General features: G+C 43.1%; 1 protein-coding gene across 2 annotated transcripts in view; it reads right to left on the bottom strand.

The window, feature by feature from the left end:
• Positions 1 to 21,574, bottom strand: part of slit1a (slit homolog 1a (Drosophila)) — a 76,574-nt gene that overhangs the window by 32,993 nt on the left and 22,007 nt on the right. The gene's annotated exons all lie outside the window — the stretch shown is intronic.

Raw genomic sequence — 21,574 nt, 5'->3', positions numbered from 1 at the left:
CGGCGGTCCTCACGATCCTGTCCAGTGGATTTATTAGGGCACCAAGGCACAAAGAACATTATCTTTTCGTATTAGGTTGTGTGTGTCCAGCACTTAACAACATGTACAAATTAGCCATTAGTCAGAGCAAGAGAGGAGTGTCAGAGACGAGGAGAGGGAAGGAGACTGAGGGTGAAGCACAAGTAGCCATAGTTTTAATTAGAATAGACTTTTGTCTGTTGTTTAATTGGCGAGCTAACCAGATTCAGAAAGGCTTTGCCCCTCTTTAGACACACACACACTACATAGAAGACGCTTAGGGTGCTGCCAGAGAGGCTCCTGCCTCGAAACACAGTTGGACAGATGTAAACAGAGCACTTATGGTCACCCACAGAGCGGCTAAAGCACAACACACCAAAATAAAACTACACAACAAAACTGTTCTGCATAAGACTTTGATGACTCCTACTTATTAAATGTTCCTGAACGCCACAGCACGCAATGCCATGATGCACACACACACACACAAGTATCCACACCGAAACCCCATGGGGTAATACTAAATGAGTTCCCAAGACTACAACGACTCACAGTCTCACATAAATGTCCCCACTGGGTCATCCTTTCCAGAACTTTCTCTGGAATCAATATTACACAGGCATTGTTTGAGTGGGATACAAAAGAGGGGAGCAAAACACACCACACACAGTCATGTTGTGCAATCTGTCTAATGAATGGGTGGTTGTGTCTTTATGGTGCAACGGAAATTAAAAGGCCGCAAATAAGCCACAATTAAAAATGGAATTTGTGCGTTTGATTCCATGGGATGAAATATTGAGTTGAATCTAGATGTTGGCAGTGTACTGTGACTCGTTGGGTCCATGTTTACAGTCTCCAAATGACAATGACACGGCATAGGAATGACCACAACTTTATATGGGTGCCTTCATCCTGAGCGGGAGAAAAAAAAAAAAACACACACATCGTGCATGTACAGATGTGAAAATGAAACACACACATTGCTGGCTCACACTCAAAGAGAACATAAATATTCTAGTGGCTCATTCTAATTTTATCACAAGTTATATTTCTTCCACAGATCTGTGTAGCATCTGCCAAGATGTGGGGTAATGCAGTTAGCAGGCAATTTAGGCAATTACACAACAATAATCTATCTATTCTGTCAGTCTGCCACATTTTGCAGGATCATATCCTGACATCAAACCTGCCTCACGTCTCCTAACCAACATGCATTGGAGCCAGTTGTGTTGTGCTCCCTCCAGCTCCTTTGTTGTTCTCTTTTGGCAAAACAGTGCAGAGTTAAAAGCTGAGTCAGACTGGCACCCGGGCTATATTAGTGCCTCTTATCAAAGTGGCTCCATGTAAGAGGAATGCTTTTGGTCTACCTGGCTCTGTGCTTTAATTACTCATTAGTCCTCTCACCCTTTTCTCACCTTTCTACAAACAAAACACACATGAAGATACTAACCCTCTTATTTTGAGAAATAATTCATTCTCGGTGTACTTATATGTGTGGATTCACTTACAATACAATAGTTTAGCAGATTGCCATGCTGGGAGATCACTGTTTGACTGCCAGAGGCTACAGCAGACAAAAAGAGAAGATGAAAGACAAGAGAGGGAGAAGCTGGAATGCACGACAAGGCAGGAAGACTGTTATGATATGAATACAATGCAATGTGTGTAAGTTGTAAAACGAAAGCTCTAGGGTGGAATCCGCACTCTAAAACCCCATAATCCTGTTAGCACGCCATAACACAATTGGCTGAATGGGATATACACTCCCATTTATGGTTCTGTTTGATTGGATTTGGTACTGAGGTCGTGGGAGGTCACTTTAAAAGTGTAGGTCTACCCTGAGACAATGTGGGCCTAAAAAAAGCCCCATCACAAACCCTAAACGATGCCATCTATCATGCCAGAAAATCAGCCTTTCTTTCATTTACTTATATTGCCTGTTTCATTCTCTCCCCTGTCACATCTAACAGAATAATCACAGTGGTCATGGTTTGGAGTCTGTAGTCTTCTGGGTCCTTTAAGAATTTATCGAGGGGTTCAACTCCTACGGGAGCCAGAACAATATTAAATTTAGAAACGCAACATTTCTACATTTACACATTCTTAAAATGGCAAACAGAACATTTCTGTGGGAGACCATGCTGTATTTTTCATAGTCTGTGGTTGCCCCTACTGGTTTTTTTTTCTAAAGCTCAGCCCCGGCTGTGCTCGCTCAGAGATTTTTGACATTTCTGATTAGTTTGGAAGCAGATTTTCAGGAAAGCACTGATCCTGTCAGAAAAAGCCACGATTATGTGAGAACAGTCACCACAAATAGGGAAGCTGACCACCATGGACTCCAGTGCTAAGTCGTGACTGTAAATCTAATCTTGCAGCCCTCTGGCAAATGCCACAATAGTGCATCACTTGTGGAGCTCCCCAAATATAGTTAACAACCAAACTGGTGAGCATGGCAAGAAAAGACAGGGGGAAAAAAACTCTCCCATGGCAGGAAATTGACAGGACAGCACTGCTTCTGTATTGCAACATTCTACCAGTTGTGTGAATATTGTGCCTCAGTCGTTGCAAATCATTCAGACTTTTAGTGTCTGACTAATGCGCCAAAAGTGTGAGTCTGTGCAACAGACTTAACTATCCTCAGATTGTTTAAGAAGGAGAAGTAAAAACCTCTACACTTTACTCCTGTTGTGCAGCCCCATTCAAGGTAACAGGTTTCATGGAACATTTGCACACTGCCCAGCCTTCTTCCATCCACTCATTACAATGCTATGAAGAATGGCCTGTGGCAGGGCTGCAGCCTCCAGTTGCAGTCCAGGCATCCATGCATGCTGTAACTTCTTGTTTCCTTATTTCCTGGACACAGCAGGCCTGCCACTCTTTCTTCATTACAGGTGTATGAACCAGTGCCTGAGTGAGTGAAAGTGAGTGTGGCTATGTCACTGTTCAAACAGTGTAGTCCTGGTATAGATTTACCTTAATGCACTACATCCCGTACCAGCGGGCAGTTCATTAATGCAGCATGGCTCTTTTTAGGTGACGTTGCTCACAGTTCATTCCCATTGTTGGCCTAATGATGAGGTAACACACATGTTTTCAGGTATGTCTTTGCTGTGTGAACTGCAGCCTGTGCTCAGGCTCTTTAAGGTTTCACTTATACTAGACCTCAAACATTGGTATGGTTTAATTAGTAGAAGTGCTCTGACAATGAACTAAGCTACTGATACGCCTATTTACAAGAATCCCCGCAGAGTCTATATCGGGAATAATTAGCAATGTTATCAGACATAGCTCTAGGCGCCTGGTCTGGAGATTAGCCACACACTGAAGGTAATGTCTGGTTCCTGTCTGATTCACATCATTAACCTCTGATCTCTATCTCAGTACGCTGCACTAATACTGTACGCAACTCTCCATTGCATGACCAAGTAACTACTGTAGCTACATAACGTTAATCTCACTGATCAAAAGACAGCAGCAGAATATTTGGAGCTGTTGTCTTTGTTTATGACAATACTGCAATAGTTTATCCACTTAAGGGACAGAGGACTCTTCTGACTAAAAGCTCTCAAGGCTTCAGATTCTATAAAGAACATGTCTGTGTAACACACAGCCTCTAATCCACAAATGAAAACATCTAAACTGATGTAAAAAACAATCGCCTCTTTCATATCCCAAAGGTTTCATAACCAGCTCCTTCATGCCTCCACAGCTGGCTGACACCCGTGGTTGATGCATGGGACTGTAAATCAGTCGGGATGTTCTGATGTCTTGGTTTTAAAGGTTTCAAATGAGAAGAAACACACTGCTGTTTAAGTGCTTGTGTGGAAGTGTGCACTCTGTCAAGCAGCCTTTACTTCTGAGATGCTATTCATAACTACTGTTCCCTGCTACCACTTTCTTTTTGTCTTTCCTCTCTCTTTGTTTGCACTTTCCTGGTAAAATAGTGATTCTCAGTATGTCAAAAACAAGAACACTATTGAGTGAACCACTAATAAATCACAGGATTTACACAGTATGAGTTGGAAAATCCAAGAACGTAACAAATGTAAAAGTGTTTATAGCTAGATTTAGAATTGTTTTGGGTGATTTTATGATCCTTACATTTTGAAAGCTCAAAGGAAATGACTTTCTGGAAGTCAGCAATCCTCCATGCAAAGTAACAACTAAACACTTTTGCTCTTATTTCAGAACTCACTCTCTCTAAAATCCAGCAGAGCCATCCTTTAACTTGATCTCACTTCCATGCATTGCTGACCACAGTAAATCTGACTCTAAAAAATAACTGCTGACTTTGCCTCCTTTCCCTGTTTAAGTCTCCTAGTTATTTCAGTGTGTCTAAAATAGAGTATTTGTTTTCTTGATTTCTTGAATAGATTGCACGATAAGAAAATGTTTACCCTCGCCAAATGCTCTTAATTATATTCTTCCATTTAAAGAGGCAGAAAAAGACAGAAAGACAGAGGGGGAATGTGTCTGATTACTTACTCATTAAGAGAGTTAATGAGGTGTGTGAGAGCTGTTAAAAGAATGGCAGTGTGCTGCCACTAAATGCTAACTACTTTCTTCCTTTTTTGCACAGTAAAAACCCGCAAGTAGACACACACATAAACAACCGCATACACGACTGTGGGCCTTTAGAAAGACATTTGCCGGACCTGGAAACAGACCAACAAAAAACTTAACATACAACAGCAAATACAGGATCAAATACACAAACCAAACCAGAACTGTGCAAACTGCTTATGTCCCCATTTTGTTTAAATCAGAGTCAGAGGCCTCATTCATAAGCTGCATTTACTTTACTTTGGCACTTCAACCAGTAGCAGCTCTCCTAAACGTTAAAAAGTGCTGCAGAGCTGTAAAGTGAAGGCTTGAGACTTCAGCTGAGTCATATTTTTAAGGTAAATGTTTTAATTCTGAGTCAAAAATGGAGCTCACCAGTTTACACTGGCCCCGAACACAGCAAGAGAGCGGTTCTTAAAGATAAACACTTTGTGTAGATGTGTATGAAGTAACAAACATTTGTATGATGTTTATCGTCCAAACTTCAACAGCTGCAGCATTCTCTAGTGCCAAGTTTTTAATATTAGTTGCTTGTTCCTCCTTTTCAGATTGTGACCACTGAGAGTAAGTAAAATGTGTCATAATGTTATAATGTTACTGCATGTAGACAGCTAACTATAAGCCAATTATTAGGAAAGAATCAAAAAGAGAAGTGAATAAAAATAAGAGACAAACAAGTCCTTGAGGGTTAGTGGGGAGGTAGAACTCATGGTGGTGAGCTAGAAAATGTCTTAAGGGGAGCTTGAATCCCCAGTTAAAAAGAGAAACAAGCTGGTTTTGTTGACTTGCTTCATTTATGTGTGGACATGTCTTTGGTTGAGTTAAAACACAACAAACCCACAGTGTCAGGCAGATGAAAAAAGAGGCACGGTGTTAAGGGTGGGGGATAACATAAAGAGAATGAGGTGAGGAGTACAGATCGAGGCTGCGGGGCCTTTGGGCACTTGCCAAAACACAGGCATGCGTGTGTGTGTGTGTTTGTGTGGCCCAGAGAGAGTGACTGAGTGTTTCTGTGTGCGGCCAAGAGTATCTGCACCTTCCTTCTCACCCTCATGCCCCCTCCCCCTTACCATCCTTCTCTCTCCACACCTTCACATTTTGCTTCCTATCTTGTGAAAACAAATGATAAACATGCCTCCTAGCTGCACTTTCTCTCTTCTGCTTACACACCGCGCTTTGTACCTCAACGGTGCAATCTGGATTGGAGAGCCAGACACCATTATCATCATCATCATCATCATGGTAACCATTATCATCTGGATGTTAAACAGTGTTGAAGTCTAAAATCTTCATGTTCACACAAATAGTCATGCACAGGCAGACATGCAGCGAGCATAAAGGTGTTTCTCTTTCCCTTTTGTGGTGGTGATGAGGAGAGGAGCTAGATAGAGCTTAGAGGGAGGAGGACTGGTAAGCGAGGAAGAGGAAACTGCTGCTTTTTTTAAGAGAATAGACAGACTTCATCATAGGAACACAAACACACAAAGGAGGAGACTCTCTCTCCCGCTTAGTCTTTCTTTTTTGGCTAAATATAGGCTCTACAAAAATGATAATGAAAAGCAAACACTGTATTAATACAGAGTGGAGCATAATACAATGGCATCTGTTTGCCTTTTGTTGTCTTTTGAATGTAAACACTAAAACCATTACAAACAGCCTGAATTAAAAATGATTGAGTGGCGCTGCATGTCACTCTGTCTCTCTTCTGCAGTGTCACTTTCTCTATTTATTTATATAGATTTCAGGAAATAAGTCATCAAGCTGCATTATCTCATTTCCAACAGACCTCACGGACACTCATTTATATATTTAACCCTCTCATCGTCTACACATGCTGAAAGAGGCAAAAGGGGAGGCCATCTGGAGAAGGTTTGTGATTTATTCTGATGTTGAAAAATACAGCTAGCCCAGCACTCTGTTTCTCCCTTTTTCTCTCGTTCTCATAACACACACACACATGCACATCCGTGAACTGTCTCTTTTTTGCGATGGGACCTGAAGGGGATTTCATGGATGGACTCCACTCTAATCATCTACAGCTCACCAACCGACGAGAAACACACAGCACTCCCAGACTGGAACACTCAACAACCACCAAGAGAAAACACAATGTCAGTGGAACTTATCAAGTCCACATGAGGGTTGACAGACACAGACACACACACACACACACACACATAGACCCACAGAGCAAGAGAATCAAGACAGAGCTAGTTTAACTGCTGCCCACATCTCTTCTTTCACTGTAAATGATTCATGATGTCTGTGTGTATTTGCAGGCTTAAAAGTCCCACATGAGCGCATACATTCTGGCTGTGAGCTTTCCTGCCACCCGTGAAGCAAAATGAAAGAGTTAACATGGCAAAGACAGAGTGGTAAAAAATCTATACTTTTTCCAAGCTCTCGATTCACCCTAATATCTCCCCCTACCATTATGTCTACTTGAGTTTCTGAGTGTGTCCAAGCCTTTCATTGGCAGTCAAGCTGAGTGATGGAGCAGGAGCAAGAGCAGCATCGATCATGACAAACGCTTACAGGCACTATCAACGGACGGCGGGGTGTACGATAGCCATTGCTTTTTTTGTGGGGACACAGCCAAGCCCTGTCCATCCATCATGCTGTCTACCTGCTGGACAATAGTAGAAAAGTGTGAGAATAACACAGAGGAAAGGAGGGCGGGTGAGGGAGAACATACCTCTCAACAGGTCCATTATCACTGCCATTACCTATCCCTACATCAGCCAGCAGGCTCACTCCAAGCCAGAAATAATGGTCTCCATCTCTGAGAATAGCCTGGAAATCATTTTGCTAGATTGGACTAATGTTTTACACAGAGTAAGAGGAAGGAGGCAGCCATTTAGAAAAACAACAAAGTCAATCTGGTTGGCCAGTCTCACTCTCACACACATACACACTGTGTGGTCTCACTAAACTAGTTAAAGATGCCTCTTTGCGAACGTCTGGCTACCTAGAAAGTGGAAAACTGATCCTCAAGATCGGATGACAGCTTTTCCTGGAAGCGATGGTCTGAGGTCAGTGTTATTGAGCCCCTGTGATGACAGATCCACCACACCTAACCACAGGCGGCTGATAGCAGATCAGAGGCACTGTCACTACGACACACACATTCAGAAGCTACTTCAATCAACACAAAAAGCAAATGCTTCAAGACACTTAATTGACTCCATGCAAAGATTCAGAAAAGGAAAAAAGGGAGAAAGAGAATAAGAACCATGAGAGGGGGATAGGATGAGTGCTGATCAAAATGAACCCCTGCATAGAATCGTCTTTCCCTTTATCTTCCTCTAAGGGACTTGTATGGAATATTTTCACACATGTAAATTATCAGGAGAGGAGAGCAGAGGACTAAGCCAGAGGGAAGGTGAGCACAGCAGCTACCTTTATACCGAGTCTGTTCTCTATCCAAATCCCTCTGAAAGCTAAACTTAAAAACAGCCCAAAGGTACATGCCTAGATACAAAGTCAAGGACACCCAGGATAAACAGAAGGACTCACTGAAATGAAAAATCATTTGATTTCTGTTCAACTCATCCTGTTACTGCCCTTTCTAAACCTTCCTGTTACCCACCTCTAACCAGCTGTTTTAGTTCCTATAGCACTGCTTTCAAAACTCTTTTAACTCTGACATCTGACATTTTTCAGCTATATCACTTGAAAACTTTATAATGTTATGCATTGAGTTAAATATGCATTGTATTGCTGCAGTGAGTGGGAGTGAGTCAAAGCACAGAACAGAGCTGGAACAATAAATGTGGTTTCCTCTCCTCAGTTACCTCTGCTGCCTCATCATGATGTATGAGACAGGTGCATTGTGCATAATGTCAAGTCAACAATTCACTGTGGGCTTGTATCACCTTATCTCTAACAGGACACACTCGCACTCAAGGACAGACCACTTCCAGAACACACATGCACGTAGTATACATACATGTGCTTCATTCTGACTCACACCTTATCTAAAGCAGCAACACAGGAACAGCTAATCAGCAGAAAGTCAGACCCTTCATCCCCCGTATTTCTGCAGGGATTCACACAACGCACAATATGGATACATTTCTGAAGACAGCACAGATGGTGGGATTTTGTGTTAAGTATATGTCAGTCTTGTGGTGTTTATGTGTAGGTAAGCATGATATTTCACCTGCTGATGCCTCCACTGCAACTCTGTATGAGTATGCAACACCATCAAGTTACAACAAACAGGATAAAGCCACACACATACAGATTTTACTTGACTAAAATGAGAGGAATACTCAGATTATAGGCTGGGATTGAATACTTGAGTAAGAAAGACAAAGTTTGCTTTATAAGATTATTCAGAGAGACTTCCAGAGTTCTTCCAGACTGCTCTGCATGTCCCAGACAGCCTGTTACATAAGTAAAGAGAAGAAGGTTAACCACTGGTCAGCTGTGTGTTTGTGTGTATGTATGTGAATGTGTTTGAGGAGGCAGCACATCCTTCCTGTGGCAGGTGTGTGTACGTACATGTCAGGGGTCAATATGAAGTGATGAATAAATAACTGCAGGGTCTCTGAGACTATGGAAATCCTTCATGAATACTGCATGAGGGTGTCATGAGTGCAAAGGGATAAAAAAGTACATTTTGCAACGTTCATTTTTCTCTCTCTCTTTGCTCAGAGTTTGGGTTTTAATGGTGCTGTCATTTTGAATTTACCTCTGTGTCTCTGACACAGTTACATTGCTCTGCTTTGTAGAGATAGTTTTGTTCAGTGAACATCTTTGTTTTGATGCCATTAGTATTTATGCTGACTTTTTGTGGGTTTATAGTGTGAAAAAAGCCTCTGGGCACTGTGTTCTTCATTAACTTCACTTCGTAAAGAAAGTAATTCCACAAGAGCTAACGGTCCAATACTTTTTAGATTCAATTTCGCTTAGGCAGCAACGCATAATCCAGTCAGTGTGTGTTTGCATGTGTGTGTGTGATCCTTGTGTCAGGATGGGGTTCTCAGTCCAAACTGAGGGTGCAAGGCCAGCAAATGCAGAGGTGCTGGTTGCTAGGAGACAAAAAGGTACCCAGTTAGAATTGTGACTAAGCCTTGAGGGTTGTGTTAGTGCATTTGTAAGCATTTGTATGTGTGTGTTCTGTTTGTAAGAGCACCAATGAGGCTGGCATAGGAAGGAGAGGACAATGGAGCTGGTCCCAGCTGTGCTGCAGTGGGTGGGAATCGTCCTGAGAAAAAGAGCTGAACAATGGACATCAGTGACTGCTCTGGATGTTTACCCTGTCCTCCACGCTGCTCAAGAATACCCTCATCCTCCCACACTGACAGCCCACATACAGTGCAGCCAGGGAGTGAGTGACGCAAACCCTGCAACCAACATAACGCCAGAAAAGACAACTTTTTCAGCTTGAGAATGTGGGTGATCTAAAATGACCAGTAAGCTTAAAAAGAACAAACAATGATTGAGAAAATTCTGATTATACTCTCTCTCACTGTCCAGTGTAAAGGCCATTCAATAAATGTATTCCATAAAAGTACTTGCATACACAACAAGAATTATTCAGCATAAAAGCACAAAAAACTTAGAGAGATATACCGTAAATCTAACGTCAAGTTTGTTTCAGCTGTCCCTTTAAGACAAACAACTTTCACCAACAGTCTTCCTGTCTCTTTTATTCATTTTGTATGTTATTTCTCACTTGCATTGCTTAAAATATTTTAGAAGCATCATACATGGCTTTGAGGTGTGTTCATTAATGAGTGACCAGCCTGGAGCAGCAGATGTGATCTCAATGCTCAAGAGATAAAAACGAGGCCAGGCTATACTTTTAGGATTAATGAACCCTTGCAGAGGTGCAGCCCTTGGCATGGATGATTAGCAGAGGGGTGAAACACACACAGACGCACATGAATGTATCCCTGAATGAAGGAAACGGTCTTTCCCTTCGCTAACACAATGGAAAGTATAGCACATCCATCATCATCATCTACAAGCATTTGCATAAAGACTGATTGCTCCCCAGGGGCGAGAGTCGTCTGCAGAATAAGTGAGTGCATGCCAGTACAGTTAGCATTCTGTCGCTAGCCAGATGAGGCCAATACCTTCAGATAAATTACTGAAACAATGACATTTGTGATGAATATGTGAAAACACAGTGGCTTTGTGTTCCGTTTGTGAACACTGAATCAAGTCCATTTGCTTGAGTTGAACTAACATGTCACTGTGCTTGCTTGTGTAATCATGTCTCTGGCAGCATGTGTCTTTGTGTGTTCTTGAGAGCAACTTCAGGATCATTTTATTGGATATAAGTTCTGCATGGATGCTGCTGCATAGCCAGGGGCTGAGTGCATGCATACTTGTGGCTGTGTGTGCATGTGCGTGGGTGTGTGTGAAGCCCCCAAGGTGGCTGTGTGTGTCACAAAGCCAGCCTGGCACTCACTAAAGGACCAACTGCCAGAGCAGGGGGCATGAAATTAAAACTCACCACCCAGGAAAAGAAGGGAGAGAAAAAGTCAAAGGGAGGCGGTGCTGCACGAGGAGGAGGAGGATGAGGAGGAGGAGGAGGAGAGGGGCGGTGGAGGAGAAACAAAGGATAATAAAGATGCAGTGTGAGAACAGGTCACAAAGACTGGCAACATAAAGTCACTCAGGTCATACAAGAAACAGAAATTTGTGCTCCCGATTAATGATGCCTGACTTTTAAAACAAAATTAAAATTCTGCAACTGTCAAACACACACACACACACACCAAACAAGACGGAAAAAAAAAAACAACACAAGACAGACCATCTACTGTTTGGAGAAAAACAGCTGCTGACCCGCAGAGCTTCAAACCATATATATCATCATGTGTGTTGACTTGCCTTGCTGCCAGACATACATTTGGTTTGTATATCTTCTGATAGCAATAGATCACAGCACTGGTGGAGACCTAATCAACACTGAGGCTATACACAGACTGGGCATCACGCACGCTTTAGACACACACATCCACACGTCCTCTCCACCATTTTCACCTCCGACCTCTACAAAGAGCAGGAGGCCCCAAGAGGCTATGATGGATATGCCAGACACACACAGAGAGAGAGAGAGAGAGTGTGTGTGCGTGTGTGTAAGTACACATGCTTACCTGACAAAACGCTACATCCTGTGACTGAACTTTGCTATTTATTTTCCTTGGTGTATTTTATTGCTCAGTGCAAAGCATCCCCTCCTCACCTACCCTGCATACTGGAACAGAGGTGTGTTTGGAGAGAAAATAATACACACATGCATAAACCTCCAAAATGCAGACACACACGGCTGGGAACAGCCAAACGGATGTCCTCACCCTGCGGTTCCTATCTCACCCCAGCCATGACCTTTCACCCCAGCTCTGTGAGTCAGGCTGGGAGGGCCCAGAGCGTGACCGATCTATTAGACTCCACTGACAAGGATGAGGATGACATCTGAACCTCCAGAGGCAGGGGTGGGAGGGAGAAAATGAACCGGAGGAGGAGGACTAGGCTACTAAAAAGCATAGGCGATGGTAAAGGAGCCTTCAAAAGTCTCTAGTTTTACAGTGTGTAAGGGAGTACTGTATATAAACCAGTCTGAGTAAAATAACGTAATGGGGAAGAGGTATGGCTCTTTTTTCCACAAAAAAACTACAGCTTTCATTTTTAATGACATCATATTTTCAGCAGTGATGTACGGTGGGTGCCAAATCTGCAGCTTTTAAGGGAATTAAATCCATATTCACAGTATGTGAGGAGAGAAGTATAGGTTAAAGTGAAAAGAGGCTCAAACTTTGTCACCTGCAGCTCATTTAAACCCAAACCACTGGGCTCAGGAGAATAAAAGCTGTCCGAAGTGGGGATACATTTTTCAAAACCTGACACAGACAACATTTGCTGCAATATTTCACAAAGAGAAATGCAAAGCTGACTGCAGAAATGTGTATAATAAAGGAAACGCCAGGTTAAACACAAAAATGCCTTTAAAAGTGTGCTGTACATGACACCAGGGAATGCAAAGTACATAAAAATGGAACCACTGCATTTCAGTATTAAATTTCAAGGATTCAAGGAGTTCTCAGACATTTGACTGAACAATGTGATTTGCTAGATAATATGGGAAATGTGTAGGAAATTTGGTGTTTTGTTAGTACTTGAAAACATTGCAGATATGCTGTCCTTAACTATGAGTTGATGTTTGCATTCAACTCTACAGGGTGAACTCAGTGGAACACTAATCAAATTTGCAATTGCAATAATCAATATCATTCTATCTCAACAGGTCAGAGAGGATTTTGTGTGACAAAAACAGCAAAGGTACCTCGTTCTGGGCTGAAAAGGAAGACCTTGGGAGGAATTAGAAGCAGGAACAGGAGTGGCAGTGTGAGGAGAGGAGGACGAGGTGGGGGGAGCTGGAGAGATGGACGGAAGGAGGAAGATGGGACTTTTTAAGGATGAGTGAATGAGAGTGAAAACCCTGTCTGGAATGCTTTTGTCTGCATAGGCTAATATTTGTTCTTGGATTTTGCTTTTTCCCCTGCTCTTATTTGCTGTTGACAGAATGGAATGAAAAGGCAGATAGCCAGCAGGTTACCTAGTAGCAGGATGTTTGTGCTTGTGTGTGTCTGTGTGCACGCATATGTATGTGTAGCCAGCAGGTTCCTAAGCAGCAGGTGGTGAGCAAAGGCAGAGATGATCAAGTTTAGAAATCTTATTTGCTGCAACTGCTATTGAGCCACAAATGCTTGCACCAACATGTGTGTCTGTGTATCTGAGAGACAGAAGGATGGAGACATACAAACTCCTTACACATGGTGCCAAGATCCTCCGCACCTCTGTGCTGTCCCCTTACCCCTCTCCCCTCCCGGGGAGTCAGGAGTTGAGGCAGCCTGGGTGTCTGCCTGAAGGCCAGTCTCACAGCGGGCCAGTCACTGTGGCGGGACTTTGATGTCTTTGTGCTGGGACTTTGTGCCTCATGTCCACGCTCATTAACTTTGTCAATGACAGATCAATGTGAGCCTGCAGAATGCCACACTGCCTCGAAATTACAGCCTATTTACCATTCTAAGAGTCTAGACCGGACTTGGCATCGCTTTAAATACACACACAATACAGCAAGAGACGGAGAGAATGTTCACTCATGATAGCACCCATTTAACAAGAGCAGCCCCCTCACACATGCAAGGAGGATGTTACTCCACTTAACTCTGGCACCCGTAACTTCCTGTGGCTTAGTGCTCACAGACAGCAGTCCAAGCTCTTTACATCCTGCAGGTCCCTGTTTAATGATTAGGAGATTACAGCCCCTGTATGTTTTTGCACCCTAACGTCAGTCAGACGGATGCAGCCAAGCGGAGAGGTAAATCCGTGAGAGCAGTTCAAGCTTGTCTGTAACAACATGACCCACATTGTCAAGATCGAGCACTTAGCACCTACAATGCAATTCTGGAATATTACCCCTGTCTTTTGTGGAGTGTTTTATCTCACCACTGCATCTTGTTTATAGCTGCTTTCCCCTGCCCTCTGATGGCCTGCTGGTTTGACAGAAGACATCTTCATTGCATATTGTCTGTCTGGTAAATAAGGTGCTGTTAAAGCGGGAACACTTTTGTTCTCCAAAATCTGATACCAAATTCCAAACCTTACACTGCACTAAAAACATTTATTTAACAATTAAAAATCCCTGTGTCACAGGCTTACAAAGGCTTAGTGGTTAGTTAAACAAATCAATCAATACATAATCACGACGATATCTAGAGCCTTTCTTGTCAGCTTTTGTCAAAAAATAAACCAAACATTTTCGGCATGTTTTGAAGGATGGTTAATTTGACACACATTTTCACAAGATGCCCCAAAAACTTCTAAAGCATACTTTAAATTTCATGAGATATCCAAAAGTTTACCTAATCTGGAAATTGAGAATGTAATTTATTTTTTGGGAATCCTGTATTTCTAATATTAATAATAAACAGCCAATGATTAAATAATAATCTTATCACAAAGTATGAAAATCTTCTAAGACTCTACCGGCATGTACTGTAGCATAGAATCTCAGTGCATATGCAACATATGTAATGCTCCCCCACACATAAACATACACACACACTCACACACAAAAGCCTCAGACACACAAACACATGCAGCCAGAGAGATCATCTGTACTCTAAATATTTAAAAGCCTATTCCTAAGTCTGTAATTAAAACCACTGCAGCATTCCAAGGCTGTATCCCTTACCATCAGCCCCTCTCTTCATCTCTCTTTCTGTATCTCTATCTTTTTGGCTTTTCTTTTCTTCCTTCCTCCATCTTGACCTTTGCTACAGTTGCCTAGAAATGGGATGTTTGAAAATTTTCCCAAAACAATGAAACTCTGGGAATCCTCAGTATAATAACTGCCCTCTCCTTGACACCCATGAATCCCTTTCTCTCTCTCTCTCTCTCTCTTTCTCTCTCTCTGTCACCACCACCTCTCCTTTATGCTCACAGCTCATCTTGGATGGCATCGGCTCATTTACCGTTGGGAGAAAGTAAAAGGTCAGGTTTTGTCTGAAAGGTAGGCTGCTGTCTCTCTCCTGAGGAGAAGGTTGCCTTTTCCTGAGAGAAGTAATGATATGTTAGGACAGCCCGCAGAGAAAACACAGGAACTGTGAGTCAGCGCCACACACTCTTTAGTTACCAAACTCTGGGCTTCTGTCGTGCCCGGGCCTGCGGGGATACCAGGGGTAAATCCTCTCCCTGCCCCAGTACTTCCTCCCATTAGAACTAACTGAAATCCTGCCTTTATCACTATGTTTGCTCTGTTGAGATCGCTAATGCTCCCCAGCCTCTCTCACAAGGAAGGTGTTTATATGCATGTGTGTGTGTATGTTTGCTTTGGCCTGCACAGTAATGCTTCCCATTCCTTTACCATCAACATGGATGGAATTCAGGGAGTAATGTGACAAAGGCTTGAGAGTAGGAACACAAACTTAGACAGGTCATAGGACAGACATGTTCCTGGAAAGGAGAGCAACAGTATTCCTTAACTCTAGTAGCCATAGATGTAGCGCATGCGTGTGTGTAGTTGTAAACAGGGACTTCTCATGAAGTGGAGATGGTCTATGGAGAGCTGCTCTCATTTCAAACATCATTTATTTATTAGACCCCTGTGTGTGACATCCACATTCACACACGCAGTGATAGAAATTCTGCAGTTTATTCCATCATGCACCAATGATCAAACTCATTCCCTCCCTCCTTCCTCTCCTAAAATCGATGGAGTGTTTTGTCACCCAATGCTGCATGTCGTGCAATATTCATCTGAAGAAAAAAGCTCATCTCACACTCAATGAATTTTCATAAACTCTGCATGGTGCTGATTGGTAAATGAAGGGCAACAGGCTTGACACACATCAGTGTATCGATACACACACACACACACACACCAACAACCCCATTATCCAAGCTTCAGGCGTGGGCTTTGTTTCGTACCATTGGAATCTGACAGTGATTTATGGAGAAGGGGAGTCACACTACACCCAGATACACACAGCGCCACAAAGCAAGGTTACCGGCCCAAACATGGGCACAAAGAAAGGTTACTGCACTACCAACAAAGCCACACTGACAGCAGTGCACGCTGCGGTCCGGGGTCAACACCACATCAATGCAGCCTAACAAATGAATTCAGCCAACTGACTAAATGAATGCATTGGCTGCTTTCAATAACTTGTTTTGATGATTCCCATGAATATGAATCTCCCTCACTCAATGATTTCCTAATGATTTTTCCGGAAAACCATGTGAGGCTCGGAAAAAAGCACAGCTGACTCTCGATATCACACTGCTTCCAAGTTTTTATGCCAGTTTCTGGAGTCATTTTCTGCTGCATTACCACTGTGGTTTTGTCAAAGCGATGACCCTGAGAGGCAAGACACACCCTGCCTCTCAGCGCAGGTATGCCCTCTTCAGTGCCAGTGCTTCCTCCTCGCCCTGCTGCACAGACATGTCAGATCCTCTTTATATCTGGTATCAGTTACAGCTCAGGTGAGGACATCACATTCCTTCTGACTCATTATGAACGCTGAAAAACACAAGGCAGCGATTTAGCTGGTAATTTGCAACAATTTTAGCTCCACGGTTGGTTTTGGAACACACACATGCAAGCGCTGCAGGAGAAAAAACAGATTCCCAAGGGAATACTTTTCCTGCACAGCAACCGCAAGACCTTTTCTGCAGTGCAATGCAAAATCTGTTCTGGGTGCTGGTCTGTTGCTACTCACATTTTTGTTGGGACATAACAAGACAGTTGTGATGCACAGAAATAATGAGAGAGAAAAGTTCAATAAAAAAAACACACTAATGACTAACAGACACAAAACACTGACAGTGACTCATCTTTATAGAAGCTTAATTTGGGGGTAAAACACTAATTAATGGTTTTGCTCTAAGGGCTTAGCGATGCATTAAATGGTATCACAAACAGGGTTTACAGCTATCAGATACACTATATAGAATGGATGCACATGAGGCATAATTTAAATAAGAGCTCAAAGGTTTTAGTGTGTGTGTGTGTGTGTGTGTGTGTGTGTGTGTTCATGAAAGCCACTTCAAGGCCAGCCCGCTACAGCAGGCTTGACGACTGAGGATCGGAATTTAGAAGGGTGATTGACAAAGAGTCTGTCCCCTGGTGTGTGTTTTACAGAACGAGAGAAACACAGAGTCTGCAATGAAAAGAATAACAGACAGAAAGAGAGAGAGAGAGTGAGAGATGAAAGAGAGAGCAGGTGTAAGTGCCTGAAACAGTATTGACACAACTCAAAGACAGTGGTCTATTCAGCGCTGGCTAATTGTGGTTGCAGTGGCTGCTTGTTTCTTTAATTTCCTCTTTTAGAGCGATACAGCAGCTCTTGTGTTACACATTAATTATGTTTTCTGTGATCCCCCCTCTACCCCTCCCCCCTTCTTGTTGAGTGACAGCTAGGCTGCCTCCTGGCCCAGCCTGGCTTGGAGCAGGGGAGTGGGTGATTGAATAGGCCAATAAATAGTGAAGGAGGGGTTGGTCACACCCCACCCTATTGTGCCAGTGCTGTCACGCCTGACCCTTAACCAAACACACACACGCACGCACACACACACATACACATTTTCATAATAAACAACTAACAATGTGTGCGTGCAAGCTTGTATATAAGCGCACATACACATGCATGCACACACACCTTCATATCACCTCTGTCAGCCCTGACCCTATACCAAATACCCAGGCTCCCCCCTGTATCCAAGGTGACCAAATGAGGCCCCAGCTATCGCCTAGCAACCAGGGAACAATGAGCTCCAAGGAGACGGAATGGCTTGAGCAAAGGGCAGGCTATTCTCCAGGGATGGAGGGAGGGATGGAGGGATGGGAGCCAAGGTGGGGAGAGAAGGGGACTAGGGGTGATGGGAATGGTGTTAGGACACATCTTTAACCATGTCACAAAGAGGGTGCCTGCCTGGGAAACAAGGCAGTGCTTCTCTAACCCTGCTGGACATCTCCGTCCCACTCACACTCACAAGTTAAAGAAAAAACTATTTGACTTTTTCTACTCTAACCTTTTCTCCACATCCGGTCAAAGTCTGAGGGGAAGCCAGGTGGAGCCAGAATAGAAAAAAGCAAGGAACAAGAAAATATGACATAATCTGCTCTTTGGTGCTCAGAGACTCCTGGCAAACCTTGAAAATAGTTAGTCTGTGTAGTTGACTGACAGGATTCTGCCAGCTTCCTGAAAAATCAGCCTGGTAGACTTTCATTTAATTGCTGACACAGACATCCAAGAGCTTTGACTTTACTTGTAGTGTGAAATAAACTTTCATCCGTTCTCCTCGTCTCTGCCCTTGAAGCAGCGAGTATGTTAGTACAGATGCATCACCATCTTTCAGCTTTCTATATCCAGAAACACAGGTAGGAAGGTGAATCAGGGTGAGATTGCCGAGGGGCCGAATGCTGCATAACAAGACTGCGCCAATCCAGTCTCCATAGAAACTATTAGGAACTACAGTATTCTAAAAAAAGACAAAGGAATGAGAAAATAATACCTGCCCAGATAACTGTCTCAGGCTGTAATGATTTCACTGAGATATGCATCACATGTCAAAGCTTGATTGGGCTTCTGCCGTTACCTTCGCCCAAAGGCTTATTCAGTAAAAACTATTTCTGCAAGAGGAGTGTCTTAAAACTGATACAAAGAAGGTGAGCTGAACAAGGATAAACCAAAATAAACGGTAAACTAAGCACTGAGAAAGTGTGGCTGGCTGTAAGCTTGTTCATGAAAACTCTTTGTGAGCCTTGAATGGCCTCTACTCTTTTACAGCAGCTTTATGAAGTGGAACCTGCATATCTCTTTCACCACACACACAAACACACACACAGTACGTAGTGCAGTAACTTGCTTTCAAACTAAACAAATTGGCCACTTATCTTTGTTTTAAAGCCTTGTAAAACTGAATATTGTTGTGGTTGGAGTTGGTCAGACTCAACAATAAAGACTTCACATTGAGCTATGTGACATTGCACAGGCTATTCGTACTAAAATTGATTGACAGCCCTTCAAATAATAATCAGTCCTAAGCTAATATGCATAATTATAGCCTTACTATAATGTGGACAGAAAAGTGGTCTAATCTTCAAGACAGACATAATCCCTGTCACTGGGCCCAATGAAGGTGTCACTGGGAGAGGGCAATAAGGAGGTGTGGCTAGGCATTACAGATTATAGACACACACAACACACTGCTACATGCTTACATTGATTAGTTTTGCAGGGTTTTTAAGAGATGAGAGCATGAAGGATTTAAAGAGCGCCGAGGTGGCTACAGGGCAAAGTCAAATCTATAAGAGCATCAGACTTTGTTCAAATGTTGTCCTTTCTTCTCCCTGGACTTATTAAGATGGCAAATTTATGAAGTGTTGACACAGTGAGAGAGCAAGCATGGAGCAGTGATAAAAAATGCTGTAGGAGTACGTGTGTCTACCATTGATTTCTGGCCTGTGCCGTTGTCCTGTTATAAGCATCTGACCTTCGGTGGCCTGTACACATCAGTAAAGGTCTCTGGGATAAAGTATTAGACAGAGGAATGCTATAACTCACCCAGACTATAATGATTTGATGTGCTCTTTGACAGTAGTGTGTATGTGTGTGTCTGACTTTATACAGACTTGACATCATGGGAACTGTTTGCATCTCCAGGTCTGTCCCATGACGGGCTTGACCCACTATACTATACTATTCTACGAGACACAGTCCTGTGCTGGAAGCTACATCCACTTAACTAACTGCAGCACCAACAACACCCCCTGCAGCCATCGACTCGATCTCCACATGAAAGGGTGTGCAAGCTCATTACCACAGCCTGAGGCTCATCAGGGTCTCCACTCCCCAGGCCTTTTATAAGCCAGGGAAGATGGAGAAACTCACCCGGGAGGGGCTAGAGGAAGAGACCCCATATAGGGTTTGCCATCCAAGCAGTCAGGTGTTAAAGATACGGATAAGGATAAAGAAAAATATAGCAGAGAGAGAAAGAGAGAGAGAGAGTGATAAAGAAGGTAGAACAAAGTAGATGACAGGGAGGAAGTAAGGTGGGCCAGAGTGAAAACAGGAGAAAGCTGTCAGAGGGAGGAAGCCTTCTACTACTATCTCTGCCCAGTGTTTCATCCTCTGTAGGGCCCCAGTGTCACTCGGGCCTCCTCCAGCCTCCTCCAGCTTTGAAATGATAATAGGGCTTTTGGCTAATGCTCTACTGCAGGTGCCCCTGGCTGCCTCTCCCTCTCTGTCTCCCAGCACAGCCACACAGATGAGAAGCGATGAGAATCCTTTCAAAGTCTACAGATGAGGCCAATCTTTCTTCTCTGTGCCTCTTTTTCTTTCTTTTGCTTTATCTGCCAACCCCACTTACTCTAGCCCCACAGTATTTATTGCTTTCCAGGCACTGTCTGTCACTTTCAGGTCCTTCTATTGCCCTGTAACTCATTTTACCCTCTTTCCACTCCTCTAATTCTCCAACTACTTGCTTGATTGAATTGCAGCACTACACTGGGTTTTATAACAGAAAAAAAACAATTTAAAGTTTGGGATGGAATAAAATCAACTTTTCAAGAAGTAAGAATAATTAATCAAATATTGAAGTGTAGAATGACATGATTACATGGGATGTTTTAGATTTGTCTCCTGCACCGCCTTTATTTCTCTTTCATTGAGCTCCTCTTCACTCCAACTGTGCTTTATATCTCTCCTCCTGAATCAATACTCAGTGCCTCTCTTCTTCTCTTCGCTTCCTCTGAGGTGTCAGATTGGTGTGACTGCACACAACAGGCAAACACATACAGTAGATGTGCTTGAATCTCATATGCAACACTCAAGTCTGGAAGCTTTGTTTGGGCTGGGTGGGTGTGTGTGCACTCATAAAACAGCAGGGAAGGAGAATCGATTCCATCCCCCAGCGATTTCCTGTCAAACCGCACAGAGTTAAGAAGGAAAGACACCCCTTGTACAGGACATCATACTGTTTTTCACCAACATGTATCTCTAGAATGCCCATGCCCATTCACTTTGAGGCTAATGAGATCACTGCTACATGCTGTGATAGCACCATTGTGAGAGGGAGCCAAATATTGGAAATAGATAGGATGGAATTCAGACTTTCTTCTTTGCTATGCTCGCTGGCACCACACTGCTCAATATATCTTTTTACTGGAATGTAGGCTGTCCACTTACCTAAGCAGACAAGTGTCTTTTGTTTACTGAGCAATGGCTGAGGAGAGAGTGCAGAGGCGCCTGTTACAAGACTTCTGGTTGGAGTTAGTTAAAGGATGTTGTGTTTATATGACTTTATTTCTCAGGTGCTGCGCATGTTTGTCATTTCCCACCGGTCAGTCTCAGAGTGTTTACTTGTGTGCATAACTCATCACAGTGAATAATAAGACATGGATAAACAGGTTGATTTAAAGTGTTTACGTGACTCAGTTGTTTGTTTGAACAAATGAACGTCTGACAGG

This window comes from Parambassis ranga, chromosome 15, assembly GCF_900634625.1.
Source record: "Parambassis ranga chromosome 15, fParRan2.1, whole genome shotgun sequence".
Taxonomy (NCBI): Eukaryota; Metazoa; Chordata; class Actinopteri; family Ambassidae; genus Parambassis; species Parambassis ranga.
The sequence above is the reverse complement of the archived record's forward strand: the minus strand, read 5'-3'. Positions and strand labels throughout refer to the sequence as shown.